Source organism: Montipora capricornis, chromosome 14 (genome assembly GCF_036669925.1).
Source record: "Montipora capricornis isolate CH-2021 chromosome 14, ASM3666992v2, whole genome shotgun sequence".
NCBI classification, from domain to species: domain Eukaryota; kingdom Metazoa; phylum Cnidaria; class Anthozoa; order Scleractinia; family Acroporidae; genus Montipora; species Montipora capricornis.
In genome coordinates, this window is record NC_090896.1 from 13,041,845 (window position 1) to 13,051,821 (window position 9,977).

The following is a 9,977-nucleotide window of genomic DNA, read 5'->3' on the forward strand; positions in this document are numbered from 1 at the left end:
TAAATTTCCTCATTCTCTTTGCGTCAAGTGGAAGGAGTACAGGAGGGAGAAAGAGCAGGGAGTTTTGGACACCTCAGCGCCTCCTGTTGAAGAAACGTGGATAGAGGCGTGCGTGATTGACTAACTGACGTGGTTGATGAGGATTCCAATTTATTTCACTCTTTTCATCAACGTACGGCAGGTGAATTTGTTGCAGAGACCTCCTGTTCGAGTGTAGCTGGGAGATTGGAAAAATCAGCATATTTCTGGAAAACGTGTTTGCAGGCCCCGCCCTTTGTCTTAAGTATCATTAAGGAAGGTTACCCGGGGGGGGACTCCCGTATGAAACAGACGGGGATGCTTGTCGGAAATTTTGAATTTAACCCCTAAAGGAGACCAATCTAGGCGTGGCTTAAGCAAATTTTGACCCCTAAAAGAGACCGTTTAAAAACACAAAAATATGACACGCAATGAGTTTTAATGATAAAAAGGCATAATCATCGAATGCTTTTATCTAAAAAGAAATTTTAAAAGGAAATTTGACTTCTGTTTCTCTTCGCGTACTTCTGTGTTACTTCGCCGAACCCTAAACGAGACCTTGGTGGCATAAAATATTGGCGCTTTGCCCGGAACACCCTAAGCGAGACCAAAATCCAAAATTTACACCCCTAAGCGAGACGACGAGCATCCCCGTCTGTTTCATATGGGAGTCCCCCCCCCGGGGAAGGTTATAGATTACCTTTTGGTCAAAACCAGTCGCCTTGTTTTCTTATAAACAACAAATCTTCACTCGAACTCCCGCATTTCATGCAGCGTGCAATATGGGAGTTACTAGCTAACTGCTGTATTCAAGAGCACAGCGCCTTGCCATTTTGTCTAAATGCACTCTCTGTTGTTGAAGGCAAAAAGCTTCGTTTGGTGATAGATTTGAGGCATATTAATCAATGTCTAGTGTTGCCCAAATTCAAGTATGAAGATTTGCGATCTCTGTCTGAGGTTTTGGATTTTTACCTGGGACCTCATGTCGGGCTACCATCATTTTAGCATTCATCCGGACCATCATCGCTATTTGGTGTTCTCATATATTTTACTTTTAAAGTGCTTCCTTTTGGGCTTAGCAGTGCTTGTTTTTGCTTCACGAAATTGCTTCAGCCTCTTCTAAGGCGTTGGCCTTTGATGGGTCACGTCAGTTTTGTCTACCTAAATGACAGGTTCAGGCAGTCTCCCTGATAACTATTCCTCTCAAGCAGCGAGTATTATTCAGCGTAAAGATCTCGGTTCTTCTGGATGTTGTTCATGAAGATAAGTTGTGCTGGTCGCCCAGACAAATTGGCGAGTGGCTAGGTTTTGTTATTAACGCGATTTTAATGCAGTTCCAAGTTCCAGACAAGAAAGTAGCGAAGCTCAAAACAATATTAGGCTCTGCCATTCAAGACCGCTTCGTAATGTTCCGGACCTTAGCCAAGATTGCAGGATCGGTAAATTCTATCTACCTTGCGGTTGGGTCGATTGCTCGATTACTCACTAGACAAATGTACGCTGCCATTGACTCCAGATCAGCTTGGGATTCTATATTGCTTATTTCATCTAGTTTGATAGTAGAGTTGAAGTTTTGGCATTTGAACATTGACTGTTTCAATGGCTATTCAATTAGGCCACCTCCTACTTCGTCTGTCGTGATTTTTACCGATGCCAGTGATGTCGCATTCAGGGATTTTTCTTCCAATCTTAGCGTCTCTTCGGTCAGTGTCATGTGGCTTGCAGATGACAAGGGCCACAGTTCTACGTATCGAGAGCTTAAAGTGATATATTACGTGTTAGCATCCTATGTCGAGGAGTTGGAGAGAAGGTCTTTACAGACAATCATAATACCGCCAGAATCGTTTAAGTTGGCAGTCCCAAACCACATCAACCGACATTTTTCAGCTTTGCTTACCAAAAGCATTGTTCTCGACACGCAATGGATTCCTCGTTCTGTTAATGAGAGAGCTGACCTTCTCAACAGATTTGTCAACAACGACGAGTGGTCTTTGAATCCAGTAGTTTTTCAAGATATCGATCTAAAATGGGGCCGTCATACCATCAACCGGTTTGCTTCTTACTATAAGGCCCAACTTCCCAGGTTTAACTCCAAATTTGCTTCGCCTGGCAGTTGCGGAGTACACGCGTTTGCCCAAGATTGGAGTTGTGAGATCAATTGGATTTGCCCTCCAGTATCTTTGATAGTGCGTTCTATCAGAAAACTTGAAGCTTGTAACGGGTTTGGGACCCTGGTCATACCTGAAATTTTGGCATTCCACTCCTTCTAAATTTAAGAGTTTTGTTAAAGATGTTCTTGTTCTCCTCGGATTGACAATCTGCTCATTGAGGGTCCAGGACAAATGGAGCTTTACAAGTCCAAGAATTCCATATTAAGTTCATGCCCTTTGTTCAGGATGTTAGTCTTGCATCTTCAATTTGTATTGCCTATTCATGGCTTGTCACCTTTTAGGTGTGTTGTTTGAGTGTTTGTTTCGTTTAGGAGCTTTCGGCTTATGATTTTTATGTATGGTGCCTTTTAGTGCACTTTTGCCTATTTTAGGCCTTTTCACCATTTGGGTGTGTAAATTGATTGATTGCTCCACTTAGGAGATATGGCATATTGTGCCAGAGTCATGTTTGGTGCTTTTTTAGCGCATGTTTTGCCTATTTATTTTCTTGTCACAATTTTGGTTGGTGGATTGCTCTATTTATCATACCTTTCGCTTTGTATTGGGTGTTTTTTATGCACACTTGCCTACAATCTTGGACAAAATTGTTGAGAAAACTCTGCTTTTGGACTAAACTCCGATCACGAGTATGAAAAATAAGCTCTCTTTTTGCCCCCACCCCCCCTGATCAATGTTGCTAGACGAAACAAAGCATGTCGAACCTGGGCTTATCAACATTGGTTGTAGGGGGGAGGGGGATCGCTAATAATGTGCGATATTGAGGACGTAGTGCGCAAAATAACCCATGTTTTTAATATTCTCAACCCTTTTTGTCCAAGATTGTCTGGGGATCATTTTGCTCAAGAACACAAAGCGCGTGTATGTATGAGTTCTGTAAGTACAAAAAAGAAAATATATCAGTCGTGGGCATGTCGTCATGGTATTCGATTGACAATTAGAGTTAATTAACCCTAATAAAGAAAAACAATGTTACATCATCATTGAGGTTCATTATCAAAACAACTGGAAATGGTACATAAAAGGCATGTTGACGACGCTTTAGGAGCGTATATTTTATTACAGGTGCAAGGTCATAACGACAAAGCTAAAGATGTTGCTGAGGAAGTAGGAGTTTCATTAGCAACAATCTTTAGGATCAAGAAAGGTGTCCAAGGCCTTAAAAGGGAAGTTGTCACGCTGTTCGTTGGTAAAAGCCACAACTGAAGGTGTGATCAGATGTGACCCATACGATAAACTAGATGGACCCTTCTTTGAAAAATATGTCAGAGAACAGTTCCCTAAACTTTTTGGGAAAGCAAACAAGAATGTGGTATCACAGGAGCAAAATAGTAATAGAGCAAATTACTTCCGGTTGCAAGAAACCCACTTCCTGTTTGTTAACCGTGCGTCTTCGAATACGAATTGTCACGAATTTTAAGTATAACTACAAGGCATTATATTTATTTCCCCTACTGTTTTCTCAAGGCGTTGCTAATGAGTATAAACTATGCACAAAATCAATGAGATTTCTACATTTCTTACATATAGTGCCGCATTTCAACGGTTAACACATCGGCTGGCTAAAACCAGATTGGTCATGAAAAATATTTCAAATCTGTTCAAATCACGTTAACCGACCAAAAATTCTCATTCCTTCCCCGTAAATCTATGTCAGTTAAAGAACACACAAAATTAACCGTTGTTAACCGTGCAATTTCCTTATTGTGTGTAATCTTACATAAATATATCTGCGATAATTTCATATCTGTATATACATATTGATCAGTGTAAACCAAAGTGGGCAAAAACAGCTAGGGCAAGGCCGACTGGTTTTGATATAACTCCTTCATGTTGTCCTCGTTATAGGACTCAGTAGGTCTCTTACTTCTTTCTTAATTGTACTAATGTATGAATTCCACGATGTAAAAGAACAGCAATTCGCAGTGCAGTAAAGTAAAGTAAACAGAACCCTATCTTATGTAAACAATTCACGTACATGGCTAATAATGCACTACTGTAACAATGTTTGTTTCACGCAATGTTATTGTATGACAAGTAATCCTCGACAACTTACTGTGTATCAGCTATGAGAAGACGAGTTTTACACACTATAAACATATGAGAGTGTTCACACTCTCATATAGACAGATATTTGATAGTTTATACCAAATACAATCTTGGACAAAATTGTTGAGAAAACTCTGCTTTTGGACTAAACTCCGATCACGAGTATGAAAAATAAGCTCTCTTTTTGCCCCCACCCCCCCTGATCAATGTTGCTAGACGAAACAAAGCATGTCGAACCTGGGCTTATCAACATTGGTTGTAGGGGGGAGGGGGATCGCTAATACTGTGCGATGATGTGCGATATTGAGGACGTAGTGCGCAAAATAACCCAATTTTTAATATTCTCAACCCTTTTTGTCCAAGATTGTAGTTACATCCTAAGTGATGGCTCCATTTAGGAGTTCCTTTGCATCTTTGCATGTATGTTCCTATGCCACATCCTATTTCAGGTGTGTGGTCATTTCGGTTGCAGAATTAATTTGTATTTCGGCTATTTGGCCTCTTTATTTATTCTCATCCCTGTCATAATTTTGGAATGTAGGTGTTGTATTTGTCCCCCTAATTCTATCGTTGTCAATTTCCCCCATAGCTCTGCATCGTTAGGCATTAATATTTAAGAGACACTATAACTATACCGTTGTCAGCCATAGTCTTGTTGCCTTGACTGCGTTTTCTGTGCTTGAGATGTTTTGCAGGTCAGCTCCTGGCGAGAACTACCATCACTGACAGATCCCTCTCTTCAGTATTTGGTACCGGGTCTTCTCAATCTTCACTTAGAATCCAAGGCGACTTCCACCCTCTGTAAATACAATAACGGTTGGTCCAGATGGCGAAGGTGGGCATCCTTCAAGATGGGCATTGCAGTCATCCCGAGCCAAGCCTCTTCACATCGCGCTGTTTATCACAGATCTGTGCAAAGAGGCCCTCCGGAAAGGAATGGGGATCTCATCAACTGACGGTCTATTCTACAGTATATCAGCGTTCATGCTGAATTTTGCCTATAAAATTCCAGGAGTATTCAAGGAGTTTTCAAGAACCAGGAATTGATTTTTCAAGGAGTCTTTATGAGAAAACCGCTATGCCATACATAGTGTTTCATTGTTTTCTTTGCCGAAAAAGTCTACCTTGACATTCCTTACCACATCCTGCAAGTAAAGTACACGCAAAGGCATTTTAATTTTTGGTTTTAATGTTTTCCTGATAGTCAATTTTGGGCTCAATTTTTGAAATGTCTCTTTAACTTAGCATGATGCAATCTCCACAATTTTCACCCAAGAAAAACTTTAAGGAGTTTTCAAGCAGTTTTCCGCTAAATCCCTTTTTGCAAGGGCTTTTCAAGCGCCCTTTAAGTCCAAAATTAAATTCCAGGGCTTTTCAAGAACTTCAAGGTGTAGCACGAACCCTGGTATATGTTGGGCTCACAAGCTGGCAGGCATTGAGTGCTGTCCTACTGACCACCCTCTTGTCATTTCTCATCATAGCAGCAACTTGGAAGTGCCTTCATATTAAATAAAAAAGGAATGAGTGCCCATAACGTCAAATGTTTCGTTTTGTCATCTGATTCTTCATAAGACCAAATTAATTTTCTCGAAAATAAATTTCGATTTGCATAAAACGCAATTTATTTATTTTTCAAAGACGTTCAAATTTGCTGCCATTTTGGTACACCATTCGAACCAGTCTTCCTCGGTTTAAATTGAGTTGTGACATAGGTTCAGGAAGACGTGATTTGAGTCGTGACTTCGCTGACTTGTAAACAAGTGGGAATTTTGCTTCGGAGTTGTCCACATTTAGTTGAAAATGCCGAAAAGGTGTCTTTCCCTTCTTTGTAACAACGTTAATAATCCAGAAAACAAACAACATCAGTCTTCATTGAATTCCGTTTTTTTGGCGAAACATGCCCAATAAAACAGAGGAGACCAAACAGATGGGTAAACTTTGTCCTCGAAAGAAGAAAGAACTGGGTGCCAGGAAAAACCTCCTCACTGTGTTCAGCGCATTTCACAGAAGATGGCTTCACGAGGCCCCTTAATTTAGAAGCTGTAAAGATGAAGAGGGAGCTCAAAAGGGATCAATCAGGCGTTTGTGTCTTCCCTTCGAGGCATACAACCCAAGACGGTTTTCAATTGGAGCTGTTCGTATGGTATCTGAAGCTCTACTGGAATCTCACTCATATCCAGTTGAATAGGTTTCTCCCCTGCAGTTAAGATATGAACATGAAACTCTAAACCAATTTAAATCTCTGCTCTCCTCATACTACAAATATGCACTTATCTCGCCCTTCAATACTGAGGAACCTAGAACCTGGAAATCTGTCTGCTTAAAATGTAATAAGCCACGCACACCTTTCAGAGCCTATTTCGTGTTGTTATTAGTTTTCTATATTTTACTATTTTATTCGAGTGTTTAGAACTTTGTTAATCTTGGGCCCACAGTAATTGGTGTCAGCTGTTGTGGTCACCCTGCCTTAACCCAGTATTTGTTTATTTTTTGTTTACGTCGTCATGTTTTGTTAATAGTTAATTTAGAAGGCGAAGTTTAATAAAAAAAACAGTAAAAAAAGAGAATTGCAAGCAAGAAGTACCTTCGAAGAAGAGCAGAGAACAGCGAATGGTAAGTCACGTGCCTGTCACTTGCAACACGTACTTGAAGCGTCTATATTTAATTACTTCGTCGCTCCAGTATTTATTGACCTTGTTTTGTCATTTCTGCGTCAGATTGTAGTTTTTATTCTGTTATAATTTTGGTTTATTTTCATAGATCGTGAGATCTGTGAAGGCAAGACTGAGGGATTTCTCTGCACACAAGAATATAGAAGGTGCCACGGCCATGCATGTTGCTATTTCCGGCTCTTCTACAAGCAGCGAGGGGGTAAGTAGTCTTGCTTTAATCGAGGGTTTCATCAAAACGATTTCATTGATTACATTTTATATATCTGTGGCTCAATGATCGAGTATCATTATCTCTGTTACTTTTTTGTAGACCCAAGATAGCACTGAAAATGCCAGAAATGCCGTGGAAGGCGGAAGTACAAGTAAGTGTATTTGTTGTTGTATGATTCCTATTCATACATCCACCTTGAAGAATGCGAACCCAACGCATAAGCAGAAGCTACTGTCACTGTTTCAATTCGAATTGTTTTGAATTTATGTATCCAATGTTTGTAATGAATACTTCAAATTTTTAAAAGGGAGAAGAGGACATCCCCATTGATCATGTTGGATATGAAGCATTAGCTATTGAACAGGCCGTGAGTACTTGGATTAATTTTATTTACCCTACCTCTCTGTTGACCTTTTTTTTAAAGGAAGATCTGTATATATGAGAAAATACAACTCCGGCACACCTTACAAGTCACACTGTCACTTTTTACAGGCACAAGAAGAATCTGTGATAGTTAGCCACATAAATGTAGATAACTGCAGCCTTCAACCTGATAACAGTTGCAAAGCCAGTACACAGGGTAGATTACTAACCCTTAACCGAAAAATAACCCCTTTTAGACTTAGCAACCTTTTGCGGCATAGGGTTGTTCACTCGTTAAATCCGTATTAGCTGCCATGCCAAGGGTTTCTTTTTTTGCAAATTCACCTTCATTTTGCTTGTTGAAATGTGCAGATTGGAGCTGTTTTCAGCCTAAGTGTAATGTTGTCTACGTTTAAGTTTTAGTCCAATTACTATAGACTCAGCTTCAGTGTAATAATCTAAATCGACTGGTGTATGACTGTAACATTGAAAGGCTTGTCAATCGACAATTTAAGGTTCACGGCAAAAATCCCCTAGTTCCAGTATTCCTTACCAGCCCGTCCCAGTATTCCTTGGCACCCGCGAGCACAAAAGAATTTTTGACGCTAAGCAAGGTCAATCATTCTTGGATTTCACCCTCACGTGTAAAGACTAATTGTTTTTGCTACCGTTGATTATGGCCAATTCGTCTCTTAACAGCCTCGCCGATTACAGCAGTTCCGACGACGAGGAAGTGCTACATCTGCCAAAAACTCGTTGCGCGCGAAAGCTTCTCCACAAGCTCAGAACCTAACCAAAGCGACAACAACTGGCTCCCTTCATCAGAGGGTGAGGATGAACAATCACAGCCGCAGCCGAGCACTTCTGAGCACGATCTAGCAGCCCAGAGACACGAAATTCCCGATGGAGAGAGTGAAGAAGACTCTGTCTCAACACCCGCGAAAAGGAAAAGATCTACTGCCTACGCTCTACCAATGGATCAATTACCAGGTCCATTGCAAAAGTTCCTCGAAGCTGTGAAGAAATTTTTTATGTAAAAGGTCAATTTTCAGCGGCAAACAGCGCCCATTTCCATAACCACCTACGCCACGGCTCAGGAGAGAATGCTATGTAAGTGATTCATCTCTTTAATCAAAAATTTCTTTTTGGATTCAGGATAAATTTCAAAGTAGAGTTTTTCCAAATTTCACTCAGTAGAATGCACATGATAGGTGTGAACTTTTCATTAGAGGTGTGACATTTTTTATCCATTGCTCACCGGCTAATGTTCGCGTTCTTTCCGTTTTGTTCCAAAGGTTACCTCGGCTATGTTCGATCTACCCTGGCGCCAGATAAACCATTCCCGGAAGATTCCTTTCTTAATATTCCAACCATAGAAGCTTATGTGGACTTTCTCAAGGTAAATTTTTAAGGCGTGCTCTAGGGCATGCGAGAAGTTGGTAAGCCTGTTCGACTGATCGGGATAACTGAAAACTAGTCAATTGACCCACCATGTTGGAATACCATCATGTCTCACGATACCGTTAAAAATCACCTAAAATATTGCCGCTATGAACTCGTGGATTCCTTCTTTCCTTCTAAAACAGTCAATGAAATGTGCCAGTAGGCTTGTGAGTTCTCTGTTTGTGTTTAAAGTACATGCATGTATCGATATAATTTAGTTCACAACCATGCTAGCTTGCCGTGTCAGCTCAAGTGAATTTTTGGCTTTTACTTCGTGTAGAAGACACACATGACGTAAAACAATTGAACAAAAATCGTGAAACAATACCTAATCAGAATTCGAAATCCCTAAAGAACCCTAAAGCTTTTGTTGCGTCATGTGTGTCTTCTACTCGAAGTAAAAGCCGAATTTTTTGAAGCTGTATTTGGCACTAATTTTTGTTGGAACCTGTTCCTTTTGGACTTTGATTTGCTATTGTGGATTATTTTCTTGGAAGATCTGACGACACAACCAACTGAATTGATTCTAAAAAGCCTTCAACAAAGAAGAGATTGAAAACCGCTAGAGGCATTCATTCACTTGAAATTAACACTTGTTTGAGCTCAGCCTTTCATAAAATCAATAATAATAATAATAATAATAATAATTATTATTATTATTATTATTATTATTATGCTATGTGCTGGTGATGTCTCTAAGAGTTGTGCTCTCTCTGCTCGTTTAAATCATGTCATGACTTCAGACTAGCTTGATCTGTAATTGGTCTGATATCTTGTCAACTGATTCCTTAGCAAGTTTAATTTGTTGGTTGCCTCTCTCTACAGTAGTAACAAACATCGGTGACCTGTGATCTGTCTGTGATATTTGAAGCAAGTGATTTGAGTTCAGTCTTTTAATAGTCTGCACTACGGTTGTCGTTGCAGGAGGAAAGGAATGCATCTTCGGCTACATGTGGGAATCACCTTTCCTCCCTACTGTACGCACTCAAGTTCCTGCACAGGGAACATGGGCCAGAATTTAAAGACATACAAATCATAAAGCAGATCCGAGCC